At 35.4% G+C, this 9,576-nt stretch overlaps 1 long non-coding RNA gene across 1 annotated transcript; it reads left to right on the top strand.

The window, feature by feature from the left end:
• The first annotated feature begins 422 nt into the window (after positions 1 to 422).
• On the top strand, positions 423 to 5,991 carry LOC104408824. The gene is made up of 2 exons (XR_719930.1): positions 423 to 512; positions 5,289 to 5,991. It is a non-coding gene; the product is annotated as an uncharacterized LOC104408824 (long non-coding RNA).
• The last annotated feature ends 3,585 nt before the right edge of the window (positions 5,992 to 9,576 follow it).

Raw genomic sequence — 9,576 nt, 5'->3', positions numbered from 1 at the left:
TTCCCTAGGAATGTAATTTTCTTTAAAAAAGCTCTGATGATTTTTCATGAATACTGAACAAGTGGATGCATTAACTTTTATTTATCTGACCTTTTGTTTATCTAATGAGTCAGTATTAGTCAAGGATTGTAGACTTTGATTCAGGTATTTTTTTCTTTTACTGTTTTTTTAAACTGTGAGCAATAGTGAGGGTGTTATTCCTGCACACAAATTTTAGTAGTATATGGTATGTATGAAAACATATAAGCAGAGTCAAAGCACTTTAAAAATGAGAAGGAATGCTTGAAATTCAGGTGATGAAAAGTGTTTCTCTGTTTACCCTATTACGTGGTAATGGTAGGTACTGTCACTTGAATGGATTCTCTGTATATTTTACTGCAAGCTGTTGTGACCATGTTTAATATTGGTATGTCTTTCTGGAATTTTTTTGAAGATCCTGGCAAACAATCACTTTTGATAAACAACCTGCATCTTTTATCAGAATAGTCGGAACTCACAACACAGCTAATGAGGTAAGGAACTTTTAAGAAAACCTGTATTCTTCATGAATATGCAAAGCACAGTTTCCATATCTTGCACTAAAATTGATAATGCCTTCTAAAATGTACTCGCTTCATTTTCCTTGCTCTGGCAATCCTGCAGAATAAGAATGAATGCTTTTTATATTGGAGTATTTGCGAACTGTGTTACCATCTTTCCTACAGATTTGAAGCATTGTTGCCAGTCTGGAGTTTACAAAGTAAAGTGTTTCTGGCTTTGCCCTTTCCATAGTGCTGTCAAATATTCCTGTTGGGTTTGGTTTTAAATTAATCCTTATTTGATATATGATGAAAATAGTATTTTAGTGCACTAGAGAAAGGTGTATAGTCTCTGATTATTTGTTTTTTTCACCTTAATATTTTCTTTCTAATGAATAAAGCATAAGAAGCATCTTGGTCTTCATAAGAACATCGTATTTGCATAAGATTCTCTTATAGTTAATTTTCATACCTGGTAAGTCATTTACCAGTAGTGGCCAAAACAAAAAACTCTTTTCACTTCATTTTATACAGGAAAAAAAATATTTTGCCATAATTGACTGAGTGCAGTATCATCCTTTTATTGTTTGCTTGTGCTTCTGTCTTTTGTAATTGTTGTTTATTGTCTCAGATGAAGTCCAGATTTTAGAGATTACTTCAGTAAAACAATTTACAATATGTGAATTTAAGAATATATGTAAGTCTTTGAGATTAGGACCCTATATGCTGAGCTTATAAGAGGCACCAAAAGCTGCTGCTTCTGCGTGTATGCATGCATGACTACATCCCACACATGTAGTTCACTGCAAATCCTTGTATTTTCACACTTTACAATAAACTGTGGATAGCACTATTAAATTTGTAGTAATTAGAGGTTGTCAACTCTAGGAGTCACAATTTCTGATCATATTCAGCATATGGGATTGCTGGTTCTTAAGCATTGGGAGAATTGTCAAATAGCATTGCTTATGTCTAATTTTAGAGCAATTATTGCAAACATATGCCTCACCAGATGCGAACATTAGTTCTCAGCAGACAGTTGGAAAGAAGCTGACCAATCAACTGAACTGGGAAAGCAGTTCTTTTTTTTCCTAAGCACTGTCTATTGCAGTGTACACTTCAGTCTTAATCAGTGAGTTCTTAAAGCCACAGAATCAGAAGCTGCCTGTTGTAGATTCATGAAGAAGGCCTTTTCCATTACTGATCCATACAGAGTGTCTTGTTTGCTCTCGTGCCACTCTCTGTAAGTTCTCATCTCCATTAAAAAAGAATGAGGTGCAGTATGTAAACTTAGCAAATCCGCCTATGGGAAACTACTTCCAACTTTTGATTCGCAAAGGTAGCCTTAAGTGCTGAAGAGTTATGGGCTTTTAAACACAATCCTAATTTCAAATCGGTTATTATTTCCAAGGAATATAATATCCTGTGTAGTTATTTATATTTAACTTTAGTGAAGATCAGTATGTGCAAACTGAGGTTACAGCTGTTTATGTAGTGACTCAGTGGAACTATAAACAGATGCTGCTGTTCTAGGTCTTTTGCTGTTTTGTCTTTAAGATCTGTACACAACACTTTTTTTTATTGTTTCTCCTAAAGATTGTAAAAGAGGAACGTTACCAGCATGTACCTATTACTGAATTACATTTTTGATTTATATTAAACAGATGCTCTGTAACATTTTGTCATAAATTTGCATTTTCCAGATCAGGTATCAAGATATTTTTCATACTTCCAATTTAAATCATAACAGTGTAGCCAAAGTCTTGGTTTGTTCTGGAGTCTATAGTCTCAGTGGTCTCTTCAGTAAGAACACAAACAGTTTCCAGATTTATTTGCCCACAGCTGGTTGTATTTATTTTATGTCAAACCACTCTAATTTTAAGCAGTAGATGCTAATGGCAGAATATTTTCATTAAGGAATTTTACTGTAATAGGTACAAAAACACTCCCTATTTGTTTTACCAATATGTACCTTTGAAGCACAAGCTGTACTTTCCAAGGTGAAGAGCTGATTTTTGGAATTGAAAAAAAATATCCCATGAAATTTCTCTATTTTGTGAATTACTTCATTTTTAAAATTTTTGTTTCCTTTGCCAGATTTTCCAAGTTTTGAAAGACATGTTTTTCACAGATTTTTTATTCATTCTTTTTTGACCTGGCATTTGAGTACGTTTTGGTATATTAGAACATGGTAGAACTGCAACTTTTTGTTTTCTTGAGCTTCCAGACATCCTGCTTTTATAAAGAAAAGGATTATTTTTCCTTAGTCCTTGTCATCATTTATTTGTCAGACAGGTCACCCGATACTTCAACTGTTTAAGTTTTATCTTCTTGTTCCTCTTCAGTATTACTGACCTGGAAAGGACACATAGTTGCTGATGTGAGAGCTTTATCTTACAAATTACTGTACCAGTGTCTATGTGCTTGGCCTTCCTGCTTTATTTGTCAGACCTTTTTTAAGATCTCCATGAGAAGTATACCATACCATTGATTAGAGGATGATGCTGACCTGTCATCTCTGCCTGTTGAGAGAAACACATGCAGGATTGTTTGGTTTAGTAATACAGTTCTGAAATAGGTAATTCCGATACTGGATGAAGCAGGTGAGCTCAATTGTACTTCTGTGCTCTCTACTTCTTTCACAAGCAGTACTCTCTGTTTGCTGAAGTGGTAGAGTAACTGCAAATAATGTTGTAAATTTGCAGGCTTGTTAGTGTACCAGATGTTGAGTGGAGCATTAAGTATTAAGGAATCAGTAAAAAGGACAGTTACAATTTAAGAATTGGGTACTTCATACTTTGTAGAGTAGTGTTAGCTAAATTTCAGTTGTATCCATACTGTATGTAAAAAAGCATGCATTACTTTGTAAAGTGAAGTTTTAAATGAGAAACACTTGGTGTGGGGTACAACAGAAATATAGAATCTTCTGACTTGGAGATCTCCCATTAATTAGACTGTGCTGCCTTTAAAGAAAAGCAGCGTCTTAGTGAGGTGGCACTGATGAGATAATACTGTTTTCTTCATGTCCCGATGCTGATAAGTGCAGCTGGAAAAATAGCTGTTACTTTAAAGCTGTTTACTTCACATGGGAGTGGGATGCATATAAAAGGGACTTCTGAAGAAGCACAGCTGAATGCAAAACTTGTCTTCTCAAGAACGGTAAACAGATGGAGAGAATTCATGCCACTGTAGAAATCAGTTCAGCTTTAGAAAAAAACTAGAAAAAGGCAGAGTAAAACCATTTTGTGCACGTGTGTGGATGTGTGGCTATGGGTGTGGATTTGTAGTCTCTTCATATGTGTATATGTAAAGGCATAGCAATACATGTTTATTTGAGCATGTATCTATATATAGAAATATAAACGTGCATAGCTATGTATCTTTGGAAAAACCTGCAAGAATTACACTGAGAAGCACAAGAAAATATAATGGGGATAAAAAAACAGTGATTGAGTATGGTTTTTTATTCATTTCATGGATGCTGTCAGAATTGGAATTAACTAGCTACCTTCACAGAAAAGACCCTGGGGCTATTGCAGACATGTTGCTGCAGTCTGTTCAATGTGCACTTGAGCAGGGATGGTCAAAAAGAATAATAGGGTTTTCAGTTGTATTGCAGAAAGGATAGAAAATACAAAATTCTGTAGTCTTGTAAGAATATGTAATATACCCATGTCTTGCTTATGGTATTTAATTTTTGCCTGCGTTATTTTGAAAGGGTCTGGGAAAGGGCAGTTAAGATTAAAAGATTACCTTTGTGAGAATAGCTTTAAAGACATGATCTACTTGCAAGAAGAATAATAGAAGATGTCATAAAAGCATACAAAATTAAGTTAAAACAATATGTTTAAAATTCAGGGTTTAATATTCATTAAGCTTTAGCTCTGAAACGACAATGCATGAGAAAATTGCAGATTTTAAATTAGTATAAGAAAACATTTATTTGTTCAGTACATGGCAAAGCTGTGCAATTCATAGCAACAAGAATTCACATGGAAATAAGTTTTATAGCAGTTTTAAAGAGTTCCTCCCCCTTCTTCTCCCAGGCACTTCAAGAACAAGTACAAGTAAGAGTAAATAAAGTAGAAAATAAATCTGAAAAAATGCTTAAACATATGGTCCTTTTACTCTAAGACACAGTTATCTGTACAGGGGTCCCGGGTATTGTTTGAAAAATCAGAAAATGATCACTGTTTGAAATGGAATATTTCATCTGATGAAGCAGCAGCCTTCTTGGATGCTCTGAATACCTTTCTACATACTGCAGGATATATCTGTAGAGCTACTGTTGCTGTTACAGCAGAGGGCAATCTTGAAATAGAATCATATTGGTAATGATTTAAATTTCATTTCTCATGTGCATGAATATTCAGTCGTTTGAGGAAGTAATTAGATCATAAGATACACTTAAGACAATATAATTGTTGTTGTCATCCAATAGCATGTAGCAGATATTTATGCTACTTGGCAATGAAAAAAAATCGTTTACAAATATCTCTGTATGCTTTGGAACTATCTTTCTGGTTTTTGGTGCCATATGTAAAGGTTGGTATTACTGAAAAGCCTCCTCTAACTCCACTTGTATCACTTTAATATGTTTATGGCCCATGGATAATTGGTTTCAACCGCATGGTGAAACATTCTAATTTGACTAAGTACTTTGGCACTGATGTGGCCTGCATACTTCCATATAGACTTCATCTTACTTTGATCATGCTTTTGCCAGCATTTAATTGTTTTGCCTTACCCTCATTTCTTTGTTCTCTACAGGTGTTTCACTGTGTGCATTTTGAGTGCCCAGCACAAAACGGTACCCACAAGGATGAGAGTAGTAAGGAAGTGGCAACAACAGAGGTGGGGACTGGTGGACAACAGCTTGTTTCTCGCCCTGTTCGAGCTGCAAGCACTAGTTCCCTGCATTCCCCTCCTGGATCCACCTCGCGTTCACATGCTCACCAACCATAAAGGAGATTGAAAGGGAGTTTTAGCACCCCTGTTGACGTTACATAAAATGATATTCAGAACCTTCTTGTCCTGGCACCTTTTCTTTCTTTCTCTCTTTGAACAAAGGGGACCATGTCTGAAAGCCGAAAATGCTGAAATGGAAAAGGCTTTTCCCAAGGACATGAAGAGTCTGCTTCACTCTCCTCAATTTGTTCAAATCAGGCTGGTCTCCGAGGGGGGAGAAAAGAGGTCTTCAATCTTCATCAAGTACCCCATTAACACCCTACCTCTCTAATCTAACCAAGGCAAGGAGAACAGAAGGAAATAAAAGGCAGAACTACAGTGGAAATCTAAAATGACTCAAGCAGAATGAAGGGCATATGAAATAAGTATTTGTTCCCTGAAGGCTTCCATTAGCAAAGAGAGTGTTTTGGAACACATCAGTCCAGAATATATGTTATTTTTAAAAGTTATTCTTCATTCACATTCTTTGTAACTAGTAATCTGTTTTCTAAATTGTTTTGACTCTGTATTCCACTTTGTCTCTTATTTTTGGCTGTAGCAAATGCTGTGCAGTAGATTAAGGAAGTATCAAACATGTTTACCTGCTGAGATGCAAATTCCCTCATTCATCAGTGGGATGACAAGAAAAGCCTTCATGATATCAACAAAGTAATTAATGAATGCTATATTAATCTTGACCTTAGTTGACTTTTCAAAGTACAAAATTGTCATTTATTACCCTCAAAAAGGAAATTCCTAAATCAAGCATCCGTCTTGAAGAAAAACTTATTTTCCATTCCTGAAGATGATTACTTAAATTTTACCTGTATTTCTAAGAAAACTTGCAACAGATCATCAAAAATGTTTGATTTAGAAAAGTGGAACTGCAGCTGGTCACTGACAGGCAGTTGTCAGAATATAAAAAGAAGAATTTTCAGATACTTATTTTTTTTCTAAGTAAAAAATGTTCTGTGATCTGAAGCTAAAAATTCAAAGGCCATGACATAATCTTCATAAAATATGATGCTTTACACTGCATTGTAAAAGATCCAGCTTTTACTTTACAGTCACAGAATTTGTTATCCGTGTCTGTCTGGATTACATTGCCTGCTACTTTGCTTGTTCTAAGTGTTTCCACACTGATGATGACACAGTCTCTTACTCTTCAGATCCCCATGACTTTTTGGAAGAGCTCCATGCTGGTCTTTCAGTATGGGATAAAGTGATTTTGTATTAAGACAAACGCTGATGTAATTGGCCAAATTGATTAGGAGGGTTGTTACTTCTCACAAAGTATATTATATTGGAAATGTCAGCCATCCAGTTTTATGAACTTGGAATTTCCTGTGGTGACAAATAGCCCTGTCAGAAGAAAACAAAGCTAGTGTAGGATAAATATGGTTTTCCTTTGCATAACCGTAGTGATAAAGTGAGTTATATCAACATAGCAAATAGTATGTTAATTTATCACTCTAGTTAATTTGAAAGAATTTCCTTGTTGGATACTGGTTGTGCAAAAACAGGAAGAAATATAACAAGTGGTAGCAATGAATCAGTAGAAACTTCAGAGGAGGAAACCTTCCTTTTTTCATGATTCAAATAAAATTGATTAGGCTTTATCAATAATAGTATAGTATTTTTCATTGCCAAATTCCAGTTGAGTTCTAACATTTGCAGGCCATCCCCTTCCTTCCCACTGCTGTCTTCTGACTTGCGAATGTCTGTCGGTGAAGATGCATGCCGACTGCATTACAGATAGCTTAGAATATGTGCCACAGCTGCCTCAGGTACTCTGGAGTTCTGAGGCAGGATACTGCTTGTGCCAGCCAGCACCGAGTCCGGGGTGCTGATTACCTTATGGCTTCACAGCCTTTAGAGCATGAAATAATTGAGACCAGTTAGGTCTCTCAAGGGGGACACAACTCTTGTTTAAGTGTAGGTCAAACAAAATTGGATTTCTTTTTCTTTTTTTTTTTTTTTTTAACTTCCTTAGAAAAGCTTTCTGGTTTTACTTCTCAATTCTGATTGTAATCCATGCTAAAAACACTGAGAATCATGGAGCATATCTTGTCTTTGGTAGATAAATTCTTCCATGTCAGTGGTGGTATTTCTTTGCAGTTTGAGCAAACAAGTTTGCTTTTCTCAAACTGTGGATATGCAAAGGGCAGAACTTCCTAGCTGAGTCTTCAGTAGTCACCATTATAGACCTGTTTAAAAAAAAGTAATTAAGATTTTAATAAGTAAGTGCCCGCTGTTCTGAGTGTTGGCTTTCAGAGAAAGAACAGGATTTTCAGCTTATTATTTTTGTGCAAAATTAATTTTTATGATAAAAATAAGTCTTGTAGACAATAACCTACTACACATCTTTTTGATCTTGTCCTATGACTCACTGTTGAACTGACATGTCTGTTTATTGCCCGTGACATTCGCTTTCTGCCTAGAATCTGAGCGATTCCCAAAGCAAAAGCTGTCAAGTGCTACAGACCTTCCAGTACCCCAAAAATCAATTACAACTTAAAAACTTTGCATTATCCCTTCAGACAGGTGAACATAAATTTTTAGTATTAGACTGATTCTCAGTCACACATGGCCTTTCTTAATGTCTTTATTTTCTTCTGTTCTTCTCAGAACCAGTAACTGGGGTGAGTCCAATGTAATCATAGAGCTCCCAGGCTTTTAAGACAAACCCTGCCACAACTTCACATTTTCTAGTGGGAATCCTTTACCTTTTTATTCAGAGAAATAATGTTGAAACATTTAAGGGACCTGAACTCTGCTTGGTCTTCTAACACTATCCTCCAGCAAACACTCCTAATATATGTATTGCCTAGTACATGTCTCTGTATTAAACATTGTGTCAGCAGCATATTACTAGTGACAGAGGAAGGTACCACACAGAACTGATATGTGGTTTGGTCTGAATGTTCTCATTCTTTCTGATTATTGTCTGTATGTATTGACTCCTAATTTCAGATGCAGTTCTTGTATATTCTTCTGAATTTTTTTCTTTTTTTTTTTTTGATTTTTTGTTTTTTTCCCTTCCGTGGAAGTTGTCTTGTTACAGCTTAATACCAGGGTTTATCAGAGTGATGGAATACTGTAATTATTCAGAACTGTGTTATCACTCATATTTTATTTCAACAGGAGTAGAGCAGAACTGACCAGGTATTCATTGCTTTCTAGTCAGAAACTATAAAATAAACCTGCTGTTAGATTTCTGCATAATGGAACTAACTATATTGTCACTATTGAGCCATTTCTGTTTAATACTTTAGTATCTTTAAATTCCCCTGGCCTCATTTTCTCAGTTTTTCTTCCATAGGTTGAATTCAGACAGGCTCAACTCATGGAGCTCAGCAAAGCTCTTTCTAAAGTATCTTTATTTAATTAACTTATTCCAAGTGCATTTAAAAGATTTTTATTCATGGAAATGTACAGCCAAATATATCTGGGAAAATTAATTTCTGAAGTGAGCAAAACCTGTGCAGCTCTATGTTCAAGCCATTGCCAATCAGCTCTAAACCAAATTCAAATGACATGTTAAATGGAATTACAGTGAGAGAAGTTAATCCATGTCTAATGTAAAAGACAATACAGAGGAGGAATCACCCATTTTGTTAGAGAGGGAACTGTTCTTCATTGCCATTCTCTGTTTTTAGAGCTCGATTTCTTTTTTCCTCATGCAAATCAGTTTTTCTTGTTTATTATGACAAGCTCAGTGCTTCACAGTATGGCTGAAAAATTCAAATGAATTTAATGCATCTTCAGCTTTACTAATGATAACATTAAATTAGAGAGTTTACAGTTTAGTATCTGATTTGATGAGCTGGTTTCCATGAAAGAAAGTGAGAGATGTCTATAATTGTCCCACTCTAAGTAAATTAAGTTTTTCAACCAAATGCATGCAAGCATCTACTTATTCAGTGATGTATTGTGCATTTAGAAGAGTCAGTATGAAAATTAGAAGACAATGTTAATGCCGTTCTTGTCTGATGTTTTGTGTTAGTGGTTCTGGTTATATAGTGGTGCCCACTCAGAGACACTCAATAAGGAATTAGAACTTAGATGTGGTTTCACAGAAAGCAAACCTTGCATTTCTCTATGAAAGTAT

Source organism: Nestor notabilis, unplaced genomic scaffold, assembly GCF_000696875.1.
Source record: "Nestor notabilis isolate BGI_N333 unplaced genomic scaffold, ASM69687v1 scaffold7197, whole genome shotgun sequence".
Lineage (NCBI taxonomy): Eukaryota > Metazoa > Chordata > Aves > Psittaciformes > Psittacidae > Nestor > Nestor notabilis.
Note: the sequence above shows the minus strand (reverse complement) of the source record. Positions and strands in the feature narration are given on the sequence as shown.